The 19,258-nt window shown below is 39.9% G+C and overlaps 1 protein-coding gene across 10 annotated transcripts in view; it reads right to left on the reverse strand.

The window, feature by feature from the left end:
- Window positions 1–19,258, reverse strand: part of LOC309800252 (uncharacterized protein) — a 112,784-nt gene that overhangs the window by 83,857 nt on the left and 9,669 nt on the right. Inside the window, exon 2 of one of the 10 annotated variants that reach the window (XR_014293427.1) lies at window positions 1,676–2,256. The exons of 8 other annotated variants lie outside the window; for them this stretch is intronic. The gene's annotated coding sequence lies outside the window, so the exon portion shown is untranslated. Of the gene's footprint in view, window positions 1–1,675; window positions 2,257–19,258 lie in introns of those variants that run through there. One more of the 10 variants, XM_082614287.1, reaches the window with a different exon arrangement.

The following is a 19,258-nucleotide window of genomic DNA, read 5'->3' on the forward strand; positions in this document are numbered from 1 at the left end:
GGACTTGAGGATATGGGGAGGGGGAAGGGTAAGCTGTGACAAAGTGAGAGAGTGGCATGGACATATATACACTACTAAACGTAAAATAGATAGCTAGTGGGAAGTAGCCGCATAGCACAGGGAGATCAGCTAGGTAGTCTGTGACCACCTAGAGGGGTGGGATAGGGAGGGTGGGAGGGAGGGAGACGCAAGAGGGAAGAGATATGGGAACATATGTATATGCATAACTGATTCACTTTGTTATAAAGCAGAAACTAACACACCATTGTAAAGCAATTATACTCCAATAAAGATGTTAAAAATAATAATCATCATCATCATAAGTTAAAGCCTTGTTATAGCAGAGGGAAAGAAAACGTGACACACATGATTTTACCATGACAGTAAGACACAACAGAGGTGATAAGCTAAAGGAAGTAATTTTCTGAAGCCCTTCATGATTTTTTAAAGATAAGGATCAATTTTTTTCTGTCAATTATTAAAATATGTTAGAAATGTCCGTAACCTCCCACTCCCACTACTAACTGCGATAGCAGTCAGTGGCAGTCCAATCTTTCCAGTGGTGGGGTCTGCTTTTCCCAGCTGTGAATAACCTCTTTCGCTAGAAAAATTGGTCAGGAAATGGCTCTCCATTCAGGAAAGAGGTGTATATAAGATGCAAATGTATATCCAAAATGTTCCCTTTCTTAATTTCCTTCCCTTGCTGCTAATTTTCTCCTAGCCTAAATAATTAATCTTACTACATTGCTCAAATAAACTCCATCTAAATCAGCTCAACCTTGAAAAGGAGACGAAGACGAGGTAACTGATCCTCCCACATATGTCCAACTTCTTTCCTTTGAGGAAGGCAAAAGTATAGTCTCAAGGTTAAGGGCCTAGGTTTTGGTGCCAAACTCTATGAGTTTGACTTTACTCTGCTAAATTGACTTGGCAACTCTGGACAAATCACTTTCATCTCAATTTTCTTATTTGTATCAATTTCCTTATTTATAAAATGGGAACATCAGTAGTTCCTAACTGGGGTGGTTGTAAAGATTAAACATAACACACCTTGAATATGTAGACTGAAAAAAAGTACACAACCTAAAAGTTCAGAGTTGTGGTTTATTTGGCGGACAAAACTAAGGCCTTAAGCCTGGGACACACATCTCAGATAACTCTGTGAGACTGCTCCAAAGAGGTGAGGTGGGAAGCCAGGATATAGAGGAGTTTCTGCAACAAAGACCAGGTAGTCAGAACATCAGAAGATTACTGTTACTTAAGAAAATCAGATATCTCAAGTTAAGGAATTTAGCGTTTTTCTGTGTATGGGAAGATGCAGGAGTCTGGGCTCACTGACATCATTCCTTTGATATGCACTATCTGGGGCCAGAATCCTGTGTTTTCTCATTCTGAGTTTCCTCAGGGTGCAAGGTGGGCGGGGGTGGGGGGGAGTGGGTGCTGCATAGTTTGATGATTTGGTGGCAGGCATTACATTTCTATCCTAAATTCCCTCAGGGCTCACCATCCGGGTGGCTGTAATGTGATGGCTTGATGGCTGCAACATCCTAGTACCCCAAGCAAAGTAAACACTCAGTAAAGTCCATGATTACTATCACAGGCTTTTCCATCTCTAGACAGATTCAAGCAGACCACGCGAGGACAGAAGGCAAACAACACTGATGAGAGAGAAAAAGTCACAGATAAAAGAGTTCTGAACTGTTAGTGGCACAGAAACAAATGAAAGTCAGTCACCTTTTTATTAAAAGTCTAAATACCATGTTATACTGGTGATTATTCACAGGCTAATGATTTGTAAGAGGTTGAGAGAAAACGGTCTTTCTGTATATGTACAGAAACAGTAGGAAGAGCTTTATTTGAGTAATCAAAGAGAACTTAGAAAAAAACAATTTTATTTTATTTTATTTATTTATTTTTTAAAACACTGGCAGTTTCTTTCTTTCTTTTTATTTTTATTTATTTATTTTTAAATTAATTAATGTATTTATTAATTTTTGGCTGTGTTGGGTCTTCATTTCTGTGCAAGGGCTTTCTCTAGTTGCGGCAAGCGGGGGCCACTCTTCATTGTGGTGTGCGGGCCTCTCACTATCGCGGCCTCTCTTGTTGGGAGCACAGGCTCCAGATGCGCAGGCTCAGTAGCTGTGGCTCACGGGCCTAGCTGCTCCGCGGCATGTGGGATCTTCCCGGACCAGGGCTCTAACCCGCGTCCCCTGCATTGGCAGGCAGATTCTCAACCACTGTGCCACCAGGGAAGCCCTAGAAAAAAGCAATTTTAAAATGAAGAATTAAAAAAAGAAAAAGAGAAATGCTTAAGAAAGAAGAGGCTAATGAATAAGCAAGAAACTCACTTCATGCTCAGCTGATCTCCATGATAATGCTAGTGTTCGGGGACAGAAATAACCTCGTATTACAGGCTTTCTGGGATTCAGGGAGGGAGTTGCACTATAAATTACTATGTACTCTGGGGATTGAGTTAGACCCACAGTGTAACTCTATCTCTGCCCTTACCCATCTCAGAAGGTCCAGCTTAAACCCTTTCCCACCCCCTCAAAGGAGAAAATTGGCCTTGTGGTTAAGAGAAAAGAGGCCAGAGTAGGGAAAACCCGTGTGGGAGTACTGGAATAACCGCTTATTAGCTAGGTGGTAATAGATGACATAACCTTGCTAGCCTCAGTGTCCTCATCTGAGAAATGGAGGCAACCACCCCTGAGTAGTATCTATCTCAGAGGGCTGTGCAAGCAGTCAATGTGAAGATGCACAGTGGGGATAAAGGTCTCCCTTCTTAAGTACCAGGAGGCAGAGCCCAATCTAACTGTTCATTTTATAGGTAAGAAAACTGAGATCTAGAGAAGTTAAAATCTAGCCCAAGGTTATATAGTTAGTTTCAAAGGCTGGACTAGAGGGCTTCCCTGGTGGTGCAGTGGTTGAGAATCCGCCTGCCAATGCAGAGGACACGGGTTCGTGCCCCGGTCCGGGAAGATCCCACATGCCGCAGAGCGGCTAGGCCCGTGAGCCATGGCCGCTGAGCCTGCACGTCCGGAGCCTGTGCTCTGCAAAGGAAGAGGCCACAACAGTGAGAGGCCCACGTACCGCAAAAAAATAAAAGAAAAAGAAAAAGCCTGGACTAGAACCTGATTCCTAATTCTGTATTTTTGCACTAAATGTGCTTCTGCCTCCATGGAGCTTTGCAAACATTCTCCCACGTTGATATTGCCCTTTTCTGAACATTTTCAGAAAGTACGATTTTCAACTAGTACCATCAGTATAGCACTTGGATACTCTCAAATGATAAATTTGTCCCCTCAACTACATTATAAGTTCCTTGAAGTTATAAAAGAGGTTTCAAGTGTCTTCTGTCTATCCACACGTGTCTATTCAAATGCCGGGCACGTAATATTATTAATTGATTGATAGAGTGGCTCTTTTAGGAAGAGGTTTTACTCAGAATAAAATGTTGCCGTGAGGAAGATGCCTACCAGCTGTGCAGGTCTGCAGAAGATTAGATCAGAGGAAATGGGTTTTGAACATGCCCAAAGAGACCCATAAAAAATCAACTGCAAGGGAATTTAAACACAGAAATAATGGAACAAAGAAGGCAGATGTCTCTCTCCTCATGTAAATTTTTTTAAATAAACAGTCAGTTTTTAGATAAAAATGCATTGACACAGGCCGTTGTTTCCTAACCTGTAGTCGGTAAACCTCAACTGTTGCAGAGTTGCTGCAAAGGATCTCCAAATTGATTTGTACATTAAACATTACAGAATGAATAAATAATATCTTGCACCCATATACAATACGTTTTTTCTCAAAATGCATGTGCAGTCTATTTTGATTTAATAAAATACAAATTCTTTAAAGACATTGTGGATTTGGTTGTAATTTTTGTCCATTATGTATTTTTAGTTCAATCAATAAAGTAGTGGCTAACATTTATTGAGCATTTACAGTGTGGTAAGCACAGTGCTAACTATGTTATTGATATTATTTTGTTTACCTCTTATTAGCACCCAGAAGGTAGGTATAATTGTTATCCCCATTTTACACATAAGAAACTGAGATTTGTAGAACTTAGTTAACTCACCCTTCGGTTTTACTGGCAGGAGATTATGGAGCCAGAATCTGACTCCAAAGTTTGTGGTATTGCCCATTGTTAGGTTACTTCCAAATTGATAGGTATAAAACACTTAACCTATTTACATTCATGTATATGTGTGTAGGAAGTGGGTGTTTATCCACGAAATTTGATATTTAAAAAAATTCTCATATCTGCAAGGGTTAGTAACAGCACAAACTGGAGGTTACAAGTGGCTCTGGCATAATTAGCTCCCTGACTTTTGACAAGCCAGGTGCTCAGAACTAAGGAATTCAACAGATTGATTTCTAAAAATAGCTCCAAGACAGAAATTCTATCATTCTATAATTCAGATCAGCATTTCCCAAGATAGATTCTGCAGAATTCTGGCCATAAAGGACATTCCACAGAGAAAGGTTTCCATGATCAAACAAGTCTGAAAAACACCATAAATGAAGAGAACCACCATACACAAAAGAGAATATCCTCTTTTGGAAATTCATAATTACATTTTCACATATTAGAAGCTCTGAGAAGTCCTGCAGAGCACTAGAGTACACAAAATTAAACATGTTCTCTGCTTGTAAGACTTCTCAACAAGGAAACCTTTTTCATTCTGTGTAACCCAGAGTAACCTAAAAATATCTGGGCATCAAACGTCTTCTGCGCAAAACTATCTTCATGGAATTAGTGCCACAGAACATTTGTAGATTATAACCCAACCTTGGCAGTCAAAACATTTCTCAATTAATGTGGTAGGCTATGAAAAGTGACTTTTGAGAGTCTTCCAAACACTGTCATTCTATAGTGGTATTGGCTTTCAGAAAGCTCTTTAGCCTAAAGGTATGTTTATCGAAGGCCTATACAGACTTACTTTTTTTGTTTCTCTTCAAGCACGGAATAAAAATTTTATAACAGTGACACTCTGAAGGTTCTGTCCTTCTATTTTTCAAAATCTGTTCTAAACTAACGCTTCTCAAACTTTACCACCATCAGAATCACCTGGAAGTCTTATTAAACTAAGGAGTGCTGAGCCTACCGTAGACTTTCTCATTCAGTAGATCTGGAATGAGGCCTGAGAATTTACCTGACCTGCTGCTGGTACGGAGACTATACCACTCATCTAAATCTCTTGTGTTAGATTTAGATCATGAAGTAGAACATGGAAGATGTTTTGGTCTCTGCGTCTATCAGCAAGGGCTGTTCTCATTCGTTTTCTGTAAGTTTGATCCTTAGATATTTAGCCAAATACCTATGGTGTTTTCCTTGTGCTTTGAATTTTTTGCTTACAAAAGTGTCAAAGCTTCAGGTGTCAAAGATAAAGAAATGAGTTAGGAGAACAGAGAATGTCTTTGGCCAAGCTTTAATAAATGAAGAAATTCAGAAAATATTTCATATTTATCTATTTAAGAGCTAAATCTCTTATTTCTCATTTAATCATATGGATTAACTTTTAGCAGAGTGAACTTATTCTTGTCCCCTTGGAGGAGTGATTAAGTAATACTTTGTAAATACAGACAAATTCTACAGCACTGACACTTTGGCTGGGGCTCCATTCACTGTAACCCACAGACCTTTAATTTAGACCTTTAATTTCTACAATAGAAATTTCTATGATGCTGAAGAAGCTATAGAGTCAAGGAACCCTTTAAAATAATAGTGATTACACTGTTCTCCATAGTGGCTGTGTCAATTTACATTCCCACCAACAGTGCAAGAGGGTTCCCTTTTCTCCACACCCTCTCCAGCATTTGTTGTTTGTAGATTTTCTGAGGATGCCCATTCTAACTGGTATGAGGTGATACCTCATTGCAGTTTTGATTTGCATTTCTCTAATAATTAGTGATGTTGAGCAGATTTTCATGTGCTTCTTGGCCATCTGTATGTCTTCTTTGAAGGAATGTCTATTTAGGTCTTCTGCCCATTTTTTGATTGGGTTGTTCAATTTTTAAATATTGAGCTGCATGAGCTGTTTATATATTTTGGAGATTAATCCTTTGTCCGTTGATTCGTTTGCAAATATTTTCTCCCCTTCTGAGGGTTGTCTTTTGTCTTGTTTATGGTTTCCTTGGCTGTGTGAAAGCTTTTAAGTTTCATTAGGTTCCATTTTTGTTTTTATTTCCATTACTATAGGAGGTGGGTCAAAAAAGATCTTGCTGTGATTTACGTTAAAGAGTGTTCTTCCTATGTTTTCCTCTAAGAGTTTTATAGTGTCTGGCCTTACTTTGAGGTCTTTAATCCATTTTGAGTTTATTTTTGTGTATTGTGTTAGGGAGTGTTCTAATTTCATTCTTTTACATGTAGCTGTCCAGTTTTCCCAGCACCACTTATTGAAGAGACTGTCTTTTCTCCACTGTATATTCTTGTCTCCTTTGTCATAGATTAGTTGACCATAGGTACATGGGTTTGTCTCTGTGCTTTCTATCCTGTTCCATTGATCTATATTTCTGTTTTTGTGCCAGTACCATATTGTACGGATGTCCCTTAAAAAACTAAAAATAGAATCACCATATAACCCAGCAATCCCACTACTGGGCATATACCCAGAGAAAACCATAATTCAAAAAGACACATGCACCCCAATGTTCATTGCAGCCCTATTTACAATAGCCATGTCATGGAAGCAACCTAAGTGCCCATCGACAGGCAAATGGATAAAGAAGATGTGGTACATATATACAATGGAATATTACTCAGCCACAAAAAGGAATGAAATTGGGTCATTTGTAGAGATGTGGATGGACTTAGAGACTGTCATACAGAGTGAAGTAAGTCAGAAAGAGAAAAACAAATATCGTATATTAACGCATGTATGGGGAGTCTAGAAAAATGGTACAGATGAACCGGTTTGCAAGGCAGAAATGGAGACACAGATGTGGAGAACAAACGTATGGACACCAAGGCAGGAAAGGGGGGTGGGAGGGTGGGGGGAACTTGGAGTTTGGGATTGACATATATACACTAATACGTATAAAATAGATAACTAATAAGAACCTGCTGCATAAAAAATAAATTAATTAAAATAAATTAAAAAATTAAAATAATAGCAATTATAAATGTAGCTACAGAATCACAAAATTGGCGCCGCCTGGTATAATAAATGTGTCCCTGGGAAATTGCAAGTCAAATTACCATCAGTTGGATCCTATTTATATATTTACATATTCTAATTTTGAATATGCCCAACTGACAGTTTCTTAACCCATTACTTTGAAGTTTCTGCTTTTTATGTGCTCTTCAGCCCTACTGACCTGTCAAGGAAGAAAGGACAGAAACTAATCTTTACTGAGCATCTTCTAAGGACTCCATCATTTCATCTACAAAAATCTGTGATGAGGGATTGATCCCTAGAAAAGCTAAGGCCAAGAGGTTCCCATCACATTGATAAGTGGCAGCATTAGGACATAAGCAGCCATGACCAGTCCAGAGTCCACTCTTCTTTCACCCTACTTCACCAACCACTGTGCTTCAAGTCCTTAGTGATTCTTGGATGGAACAGGAGAGCTCCCTCTTTAAAGGACAGCTATAGGGGAGAATAATTTGGTGTAGGGATGAATTACCCGTAATTTATAAGCTTTAACATTATCATTTTCACACATGTGTCACCTTAGAGGTGAAAATATCTGGTACTGAAACTAAGTGAGAGGCAGGGTGGGTGCTAACTAATGGATAAAATTAAATCAAAACATTTTACTCAGAAGGATGCAAAATGTTACACCTTTACAGACTGTTGTTTAATAAGCCCAGCAAACAACCCAAGGGTGTAATAAAAAAAAAAAAGGTACAGTTTAAAGGTCCTCCATGAGCACTTTCACGTTAATCTCAGCCTTTAGAAGGCACATGCAGTGTTAGTCTATCTACTCTATCTGTAGTGAAAACACCACAAACAACAACTAGCTAACACTGCCTTGGTTATATAAAGCAGTTCATGGCAGGGTTCTTGGTAAAAGGGAAAACATCCCTTCTACGCGGGCTCTGAAACCCTGTGCAAACAAATTTCTCCCAAGTAAGCTGAGCTCTGCCCACGGAGCATTCTTTAGGGCTTAGTATATGTGTAAGCTGAGTTCCCCACTATTATCCACATTATGTCAGGAAGGCTTTTTATGAATGTGTGACCTTAGGTTTTAAAAGGAGACCACAGAAGTTGACAATGACCTAAACTAACAGTTAATGTCAGCCTTTCAGCTCAGAGAATATTACTGATGAATCCAGGCTACACAGGGCTGCTCCACAGCTTTGAAACCATGCAAGAAATTGCCAGTTTTAATAGTTACTGGGGTGTGAGAGACACGGCAATTGGCTGTTCATGACACCTCTGGGAAAGTGTTTGTTAGAAATAAACAATGTTTGTGAATAGAGCTCTACCACTCTGGGATCTGCTGGTTTTCACTGGTTAATTCTCCAGATTACTTCGGTAACCTTATGTCAACAGAAATCCAGCTTCTTCTGAGCAGACTTAAACACTACTGTTCTGCACAGAATGATACCGACTCCCTGCTCATTCAGAGTATCAGAATTTCTAGATCAGAAACACAGACCAACATTTACAACATTTACATTAGCAAGAGTCAAATGAAGTTCCGACTTTCCTTCCTTCCTTGATGTAACATTATTGACCGCCTACTCCTGTGAGAGACACTAGTGACAAAGATGATAAGATGTGGTCTATTCCCTCGAGGGGCTCAATATAATTCACAAAGTAAACAAGAAATGTACATGACACTATAATAGGACAGATGTTATAGTAGAAGACAGAATATCATGGGACACCAGAAGGTAGCAGCCTACTGAATCACTCTTCACAGAGATGACATTTCAGTTGGGTATTAATTGATGACAAGGTATTTGCCTGTTGGAGGAAGAGGTGATAGAAAGAACTCTTTAGGCAGAGAAAAGATCATATGCAAAGACTTGGCAGTGAGATAGGGCATGGTATGCCAGAGAATGGTGAGGAGTTCTGTGTGGTTGCCACAGAGAGTTTGAGGGAATGATGGAAGAAACAGCAGAAAGTCTAGATCTTCTTAGCTAGGGCAAGGGTTTGGGGTGGACATGGGAAATTGAAGGCAGTGAAATTGAAGGGCTGCTGAGGCACAGATTCACTGGGATGAGGGAAGGTGGGATGAAATCCCAAGGGGATGACTAGTCCTACCAAGTATCCAATCCAAGCCAAATACATCTGGACAAGTCTTCGCTAAAGGAAGGTCCATACCTAGTGATGCATCATACCATTTCAAGCCACCATTTCTGGAGAAAGAGTCACTGTTACTGTTTCTTATAGACCAAAAACGAGAGAAAGCCCTCTTTCCTTTTCTGTCAAAGGGAGACCTGTATTAAGCCCTACAGAGACTAGCCATCTTTTTTCCCCAAAATCTCACCTCTCCAATGCATCTTCCACACTGCTGCCAGAGTCATCTTCCTAAAACACAGCTTTTAAAACCTGGCTTCTCAGTGGCTGTAGAGTCTGAAGCTCAAATTCTTTAGCAGTCTTAGCTTTTCCTCATACAACATACCTTTCTACACTTCTGTGTTTTTGCTCATGTAGGAATGACATGTCTTTCTCCCCTACTCTTAATCTGTCAAAATTCTACTTGTCCTAAGTCCAGCACAATGGCCTCAATGAAACCTCTCTTAATTCTTCTCATCATGATTATTCCTTCCTCTTTGACCCATATTTTCTTGCTAGCTCCAACCAAGCACCTATTTACTCTGCCCTGTAACTTTTAGGTAGTCTCTGGGAAGTTTTTATTAGAGTAGACATCTTGACTAGGGAGAAGGGAAAGAAGGGAGGGAAGAAGGTTGGTTTCTGAGTAGACAGAGTAACTAACTCCTAGACAAGAATCTGGTAGAGGCAGTTTGAGTAGTAAATAAGTGAGACACAGATGCCAAAGTGGAAGACTGTATTTTTTCAAGATGGCTGCAACAATATTTCTCAAGCTGTTCTACAAAGTGGCCTCTTATCAGGAAATGGATCCTATTTCTCTCCTCTTGAATCTGGGATGGCCTTAGGACTCACTTGTAACCAACAGAATGCTGCAGAGGTAATGCTGCATGACTTCTGAGGTGAAGGCAGAAAAGTCCCTGCAGCCTCCCCCTGGTTCTCTTGGGTTGCTTGCTCAGCCTCCATGTAAGATGTCTGCCCCCTCTGAGACTGCAGTGCTGGAGACACCATGTGTAGGTGCTCCAGTAGACAGTCCCAGCTGAGCTCACACTTCCACATCCCCACCAAGATGCCAGACACATGAGTAAAATCATCTTAGACACATTTGACCAGCCATCCTCCAACTGAGTACCACTGAGTGACCTGGCCATCTCAGGAGAAACAGAAGAATCTTTTTTTCTCAGAAGAAGCTCAGTCTTGTCTAAATTCCTGACTCACAGAATCCATGGGATACAAGTTAATGGGTACTGTTCTGTTTTAGGTTACTGTCTTCTGGAGTAGTTTGTATATAGCAGTAAATACCAGAAAAGCCAGGGAATGAATGAATCCTGACCCTGCCTTTATTCCGAAAGTGAATCGGTCTTCTCAAATAGTTGTCATCACTGGCCAAAAAAACTTCTGGGATCTCCTGAAAACATTTAGAGTGCTTAGTGAGAACCAGTGAGTGACTTGAGCCCTTAACTGTGAATGTGAGGCCAGAGGCCATTGGGAGCCCAGGGGCTACCCTCAAAGGGCAGTGTTGCTGATCTGACCAGTAGAAGGTGTAGGTCTGTGGAAGCTCACTGCAGTTTGTAGAAGCACAAATCAGAGGTCAGAGGAAGGAAAAGATTCTTTGTGCCCAGCAGATGGTAGAGACCAGAGGCTCGATAAATATCCATTGTGTGAACTGACTGAATTCAGAAATTGGAAGCAATACTGGTGATACAGTTTACTGAGAGGCAAAGGGCAACTGAGGCAATACGGGTCACCATATGAGTTATAACTGGATATGTGATGCAGATCTGTACTCTCCTTCTTCTGAGCATTTTAGTCAGAGTGCTCGCAGGTTGGAGAGTTGTGACCAGTCTGCTGGACTCTCTGTGGAGAGACTTTCTAAGGATTCTGGCCAGGAGTTGAATGTCTCGCCCTCATAAGGTAACCCGGGCCTCTGCCTACCACGACCATCTTCACTTGAAGGTTCTACTTGTTGTTCACACAGTATTTGCCTTTCTCTTCTCACCATTCTGCGGAACTCATTAGATAAGTGCTCACACCCACAGATTAGATCCTCTAATCATTTTCAACCATTATTCTAAGCCCTAAATGAAACATTCCTCTTTTCTGAGCTCACAGTAGCCTCTTTTTCCTCAGGACCATATTTAAGATCTCCCATACTGATTTAAACCTATTAATGCCTGAAGGAGAGACTGACTCAAGACCAATGTACAGGCCTTCAGAGTTATCCTGAAAAGGAAATTATGAGATCTCTGATCTCTAAAGCAGCTTTCTTTTACTGGGAGAAGAGATCAGAATCATGTCCTATATTTTCAGAAGGTCTTTTATATTTTTATTCATTGAATATTTTTGAAGCCATAATCCTCACTGAGAATGTGCTTTAAGCTAGATTTTTAAGAGTTAAGATTTTGTTGTGATTTTCAACGGCTAAAAACTTTATCAGTCAAATATCTCATTGTCATTAAATTGATAACAAATTGCATAATTTTTAGGATTATAACTGCATATTTCCCTCATATAAATCTTAGGATTTCCAGCCTCCTGGAGAAATCTCAACTTTGCCTCTATTTTTAGAATAAAGTCAGAGATTTGTTAACTATACTGCAAAGAAACTGTTAAACAAAAAGGCCGTTTACTCATGGATTCAGGCTAATAAAGCCTTGAGTCAAAACACATGGAGAAATTGACTTTAGGGCTAGACAGAATCAATTATTTGTTTCCCGGTCAGTTTTGGTTTGGGGAGCCGAATGAAGAGTGATCCCTCAACAAGGGGTGGGATTAATGCACTGTCAGTCATCATTAATCACTGCAGTACCCCAAATCGCCTGTCTTCAGTCGGGACACCTTTGTTTCACATGCGTTTCTCCATATTCTTGACTAATAGTATACATACTAGTTAGTCTACTAGCAGACTAATGCATGTTCATTAACACATACATTATCATTTAAATACTTAAGAGGGACTGCTAAATCACTTTTTAAATGTGGTATTATGTTCAATTATGCAGTCATTTGAAGCTAAATTTTAAAAAACAAGCAGTGCATTTTTCAGTGGTTTATATGCCTCCTTGTATGCTAAGTTCCTTGAGGGCAGGATCTGGATGATTCATCTTTGCATGCTCTTTGGTGCCTGACACAGTGCCTCGCACACTGGAGTGAAGTAAATAGTTTTGGAATGAATGGAAAGAAGCCTCTTTGAAGAGGAAGGGATGGATTCCACGTGAATGTGTAGACTAGTTCTCTGACAACCATGTGATTTAAAAGGAACACCTGTACAGTCCTGCATAGTTTGCAAGCACTTCCGTATATTTATCGTCTCTAAGCAAGTGTCAGTAAGCTTATTTTACTGCAGAGGAAATTGATTTATAGAGAGATTATGGAATTCACCTCAGATATTCTGATTCTCTAGTTCATGGAATTAAAAAACAAAGCCACATACACAAACAGAATAATCTCCCAAATTCATTCAAGAGGCCCATGTTTCTAATGTCTTCATCTACCTACCTCATTATCATCAAAACTCTATCTACAGCGGGAGAACATTGGACATCATATCTAAAATATCAGTTCCTTCAACTGCAGCTAGATATATGCCCATACCCCATCCCCACAGAACACACAGAGTGGCTGATGGGATCTGATGTGGCTGATCCTGCTGGCCCAATTTGTAGTGCATGAACATAAAATCTGGTGCTTAGCTTTGCAAACACTTAATCATCAGGTACAATGTCAGGAGACAATGAAAAATCAACTCTAGCTTGTAAAACCTAAAGACCTGCTCCAAAAGAAAGCTGAAATTAAGTATTCTTGCCCAGAAATGTTTGAGTTCCTTGCAATATTAGGAATATGGCGATAAGGTAAAATTCTCCATAATGTTACTTATTTTGACATGCTTTTAAGCATCATATAAATACACTTATCATCAAAATGATGTAAAGGCAGTCAGCACCCAGGGCAGAAGAATGCGCTCACCATCCTCCCACCCCTGGCGGTTCTGCCAGCGGGGTGTGAGTGGCAGGTGGAGCAGAAGGCAGAGCAGGCTGGGGAAAGTTGCCTCCCCCTTCTGTGAATCAAAGCCAAAAAAGGTTCCTCACTGCTGCTGGGTCTTTGATCTCTTGCCTCCTATTTTTAGAACTCTTCTGTCCAATATCCTCTGCCCCATTGCCATGACCTTTCATGACACACTTCTCTTGGTGGTTATTTTGGGATCCTATTCCTTTCCCAAAGTATTACTACAGCTAGAATTAATGTATGAGGTAGATCAGCACAAGTCTTTGCTTGAAAAAGGACCCAAAGGACACGTTCCCACATGAGGGTGAGGGAGCTGGTGTACAGAGAACAGATTCATCATCCATATTTTTAGTCATCGAAGTATTCTAGAAGGACTAAGGACTTAACGTAGCAGATACCACAACCTCACAAGACAGCGTTATCTAGGTGCACAATCTGGGCATGTGGATTTTGAAAATGTGTCCAGCACAGCTAAAGGGGTATAAATGTGTGTGTTGTTTAAGGGGTAGAGAAAGGAGAGACAACCATAAAAAAGACATAGGATTTATCACTTCAGCTTTCTTTTCCAGACTTTATCTCTCCCTAAATCTACAAACCATATTAAAGAGTCAGTGCCTACAATGAAGGAAGGGCGGAGAGATCAAGCATGCTTTGACTGCTCAGTATCCCTTAGAAAAGTATTTCTACACAGAATTTTTCAAAGGAGAACAAAAGTTCCTTTGTCAAAAATAAAAAGGGCACATAGATCCAGGGAAAAAATTCCTTGTTGGTGAAGACAGAGACATCTTTTATGTTCATCACTATACCTTCTGTGTCAAGTATAGTGTTAAATAGATAGCTCTATTAATAAGATAATTTGATGTAATGATAACAGCTAACCTTTATTGAACACCTAGTATACGGCATTGTGACAAGCACTGTTCTACAAGATATGCGTAAATTAAATCACTGAATGCTTACAACGAACCTGTGAGATATGTGCTTGTATTGTTCCCATTTGAGAGATGAGGATACTGAAGCATAGAGAGTCTAGGTATTTCATCCCAGGTCAAAGAGCTCTTAAGTGAGAGAGCCAGAATTCAACATCAAGCACTTTGGGATCTAGAGTTTATGCTTGCAGGGGAAAGAAATGGGTTTTATGCCTCTGCTACAACCATGAGGAATTGGAAGAAACAGCTAAACCTAGTATTATGGCTTGAATTGTATCCTCTCAAAATTCATATGTTGAAGTCCTAACCCTAGTACCTCATAATGTGACTATATTTAGAAATAGGGTCTTTAAAGAGGTAATTAAGTTAAAATGAGATCATTATGGTGTAGTCCAATTAAGGGTAATCCAATATATCTGGTGTCTTTATAAGAAGAAATGGATACAGACATGTACATGTGTATATGAAGACACAAGGATCACCATCTGAAAGCCAAGGAAAGATGCCTCAGAAGAAACCAACCCTGCTAACACATTGATCTTAGACTTCTAGCCTCCATAACTGTAAGAAAATAAATTGCTGTTGTTTAAGCCACCTAATCTTTTGTTATGCCAGTCCTATCAAACTAATACGTTCAGTGTTAAAGTGTAAAATGGAAACCAAGGAAAATGCATTTGGTCCAAACGAATCAAGATAAATACAACAATTCAAGGCAGAAAGTTGCTTCCCTTCCATGGACATGGGTTGACCAGTTAATGCAACTGTTGCAAGTTCCCAACTAGGTGGGAGGTGCTGTCAGGACATTCCTTTCGATGTCCCAGACAGCTTCACTCTCAGAGGATCCTTAATGAATACAAAGGCTGAAAAATATGACTCCGCTTAGACTTCGTGGAGGGTATATGATTTCTATATCTGTAGATTTTCTTGTCCCCAGGTATTTCCACGTTCTGAGTAAAGCCCTTTCTTTACTATACACTCATTTATCAGGTACCTCATATTGTAAAGTAGTTTTTAGTATAAAAGTTATACTAAAAGAAAATAAGGAGAGGGACTTCCCTGGTGGTCCAGTGGGTAAGACTCTACCCTCCCAATGCAGAGGGCCGGGGTTCGATCCCTGCTCAGGGAACTAGATGCCACCTGCATGCCACAACTAAGAGTCAGAATGCCACAACAAAGATCCCACGTGTTGCAACTAAGACCCAGCAAGCCAAAATAAATAAATAAATAAATAAATAAATAAATAATATTCAAAAAAAGAAAATAAGGAGAATATAAAAATCACCTGTAATCCCATTATCCACAGATAAATGCTATTAACAAAGAATGAATATATATACATATGATCTTCATATAAAAGTGATATCTTGATGTGTATAGAATTTTTTGTCCTGCTTTTGTCCTGATTTCAATTAACATTGTTTTGAGAGTTTTCCCCCAAGTTATTAAATAGTTTTCAGAAAACATGATTCTAATGGCTTCATCATATTCCTTCCAAGAGATTATGCTATAATTTATTAAATATAAACTCAATACTGGAAAGGATATTGTGAAGCAGGCACTCTCCTAAACTGTTGGTAGAACTACGTAGAAAATGTTATGGCCTTCTGGAAAGCAGTTTGACATTATAGATCAATATCATTAAAAGAATTCATACCCACTGCTCCAGTAATGAAAGGCAAAAGAAAAGTGTAAACCTTCACCTACTCGGTGAAGCCATCCTAGACCATCTTCCTTAAATTGTATTCCTGACATTCGATGTTGACTAGTAGAGAGACCTCAGTGACATCCTAGGTCATTCAACAGAGACACCAGAAGTCACATCTTAGTAGTAAGCCTGAACTATCTCTTGAGTAAAGGATTCTCTAGACCTGCCCTAGGAAAGTATAAGGCTTTGAATGGGTCAAGCTGATCTGCATGTAACTTAACGACTTGCCAAAACAAAGCTCCACACTATTTAAAGAAAGAAAAAAAATCCAGAAACTCAACAACATAATATTTATAACAGCTTCCAAGTAAAAAATTACTAGACATGTCAAGCAGCAGGCAAATGTGATCCAGAATCAGGAGAAAAAGTAATCAATAGAAACAAACCTAGAAATTATAGGGATGATGAGACTAGAAGATAACATTAAAACAGCTATTATTACTATGTACAAGTATTTAAAGTAAAACGTAAACATAGTGAGAAGTGGAAGATATTTTAAAAAGAATCAAATAGTTTATTTTTGGACCACAATGAAATCAAACTAGAAATAAATAACAGAATGATACCTGGAAAATATCCAAATATTTGGATCCTAAATAACACACTAAATAACCAGGAGTCAAAATGAAATAAAAAAGGAAATTAGAAAATCCTTTGAGGGACTTCCCTAGTGATCCAGTGGGTAAGGCTCCACATTCCCAATGCAGGGGGCCCGGGTTCGATCCCTGGTCTGGGAACTAGATCCTGCATGCATGCTGCAACTAAGAGTCCGCATGCCACAGCGAAGATCCTGCATGCCCCAACTAAGACCCGGCACAGCCAAAATAAATAAGTAAATAATAAACAAATAAATATTAAAAAAAGAAAGTCCTTTGCAATGAATGAAAATAAAAGCATATATATCAAAATTTGTGGGAGGCAGTTGGAGCATCTATAGGGAAATCCACAAAAGCAGAAACGAATACACCATTGTAAAGCAATTATACTCCAATAAAGATGTTAAAAAAATAATAAAATAAATGCTTATAATAGAAAGAAAAAAGACCTTAAATCAATGATCTAGGCTTCCATATTAAGAAAGTTGACAAATAAGAGAAAACTGAACCCAAAGTAAACAAAAGAAAAGAAATAACGCCAGATGGCACACCACAAACAATGGGGGAATCAAATTAAACAATACTCTAAAATGCTACCAATGTAATGGGATCCTAGGACACAGTCTTCTTGCCCAATAAGTTCTCCTTTCCTGTCTACTTCCAATGTGGTCCACTGCCTAGGAGAAAGGCTTCAAGTAACTGGGCTTACCTTTAAAACTATATAACAGAAATCCTGGGATTCACTATGCACCATTTCTGATAAGGCCAAGAATATAATTCACACATCCATTACTTATCATCAGAATGCCAGAAGATGTAAGATACCTAAAAGGCCATAAATAGACATCAGGAAGCCTGGATTGCGTACCAAAGGGAAGAGGAAAGGCATTCAAAACAAAACTATCCGACCCCTTATTAAGGAGAGGTTATCAGAGGACCCTCCAGGCTCATGCTGATACTATGTCCTAAGCATAGTCGTTTAAACCAAGCAGAGAAAAACATAGCCTGTTCTTTCAAGCTTTGCAGAAGCACTGGAAGTTCCAAGAGCAATACCATCCAGTACAATGAGAAGACCTCACCCCTAGTATAGGGCCATGTTCAGACAGGGATCCAGAAGCAGTTTTGGTGCACTGCACCCTTGTGAAGGGACACAGTATTTGCACACACACATTATTTACCCATGCTCTTACCACTCTAGACCATGCTGTCCTCAAAGTCAGGGGCCACATCTTAGTCACCTTTATATCCCTAAACCCTAGCATGGTGCAATCATTTAATAAAAGTCCTTTAAAAGGCAAGCGGGGGGCTTCCCTGGTGGCGCAGTGGTTGAGAGTCCGCCTGCCGATGCAGGGGACACGGGTTCGTGCCCCGGTCTGCGAAGATCCCACATGCCGCAGAGCGGCTGGGCCCGTGAGCCATGGCCGCTGAGCCTGCGCGTCCAGAGCCTGTGCTCCGCAACAGGAGAGGCCACAGCGGTGGGAGGCCCGTGTATCGCAAAAAAAAAAAAATAAATAAGGCAAGCGGGAACCCCCCCAGAAACCTAAAGCAGTTATAGATAACACCCAATGTGACAGCCTTGAGACTCAGAAAACAAAACAAGCCTCCAGATCCAAGTTGAAACCAAAGAACAGAGGCTTATTACCTCTTTCCTGAGTTCAATTTGATTTTTAAAACATTTAAAAAATGGATTTGTTTCCAGCCTTCAGTGAGCATTTGGGTGGGACTGGGTTTTACCTTAACTAGTCTGCCCATCCTTTTCCCACGGTGTTCTGGAAGAAAGCAGAGAGTGGTGACTCAAAACTTGGCAGCATTCTTAGTTCCTATGTGCTGACAACAGTTTGAATTCCAAAAGAGAGACGCTTACAAAGGATCAAAACCTGGATGCCCTGGCCCTAGGACGCGGTTCACATTATAAACTTTCCAACATGATGTTAAATTAGCTGCATTTGGTTCCAGATGGTTACTGCCTAATAAGTGGAGAGGTGACTTCAAGTGGAAATTGTCTCAATTCTCACTTTATGTCACTTCTGAAGTCTTTCCTGAGCTTACCCCACACCCACCTCATCCCCTACCTGCTTCCTTGGCCACAGTTTTTCAGATTGCAGGCCCTTGAAAATGGTGTTTGCAGGATGGCCCAACTATGAAAGTAGCCCTTTCTGCCCACATCTCCTGGATTGAGATTCAAGGACTTCTCTATTCAAAATAGCAGAGCAAGGACCTAGAAAGTGCAGAAAGCCCAGACAAAAGAAAGGTGAATGGAGTCCGGGTGAGCTGTGCTAACAAGAAAAGATAATGAATACACAAGAATGTCATAATTCACTATGTTCTTCTCATTCCATTCCCCCCAAAGTTCCCTCCCCCAACACACAAGCACGTGCACTCACACACACTTCAGTGCATTTGTCCAATACCCTTCTACATAGTCCTCTAACTTCCGAGTTTCCACTCCCTTTATAAGTGTTTGCTCTTTTTCTGTATTCTTTTATTGTTACCACCTTGCCTTTATAGAGCCGCAGTATCACTTGAGTGCAGCCTTAGACTGCCATGGCACTTCCCTCTGTCTTTGAAACATAGAATCCTGAAATCATACCTCCTTCATTATTTCCAATTAAACTCCACATCCTGAGGAATCTGTCATCTGTCCCTAGAAGGCAGAAATCAGGTATATCTAAATCATTCTACATAGTGCCTAGCAAGGAAGCAAATGTAAGTGCAGGCTTAATATCACTATGCCTGTTCTCTGATTATAATGATGATGATAATGATCCCATTCACTTTAATTTGCACCTCCTT

Source organism: Mesoplodon mirus, assembly GCF_964341445.2.
Source record: "Mesoplodon mirus genome assembly, chromosome: 3".
NCBI lineage: Eukaryota > Metazoa > Chordata > Mammalia > Artiodactyla > Ziphiidae > Mesoplodon > Mesoplodon mirus.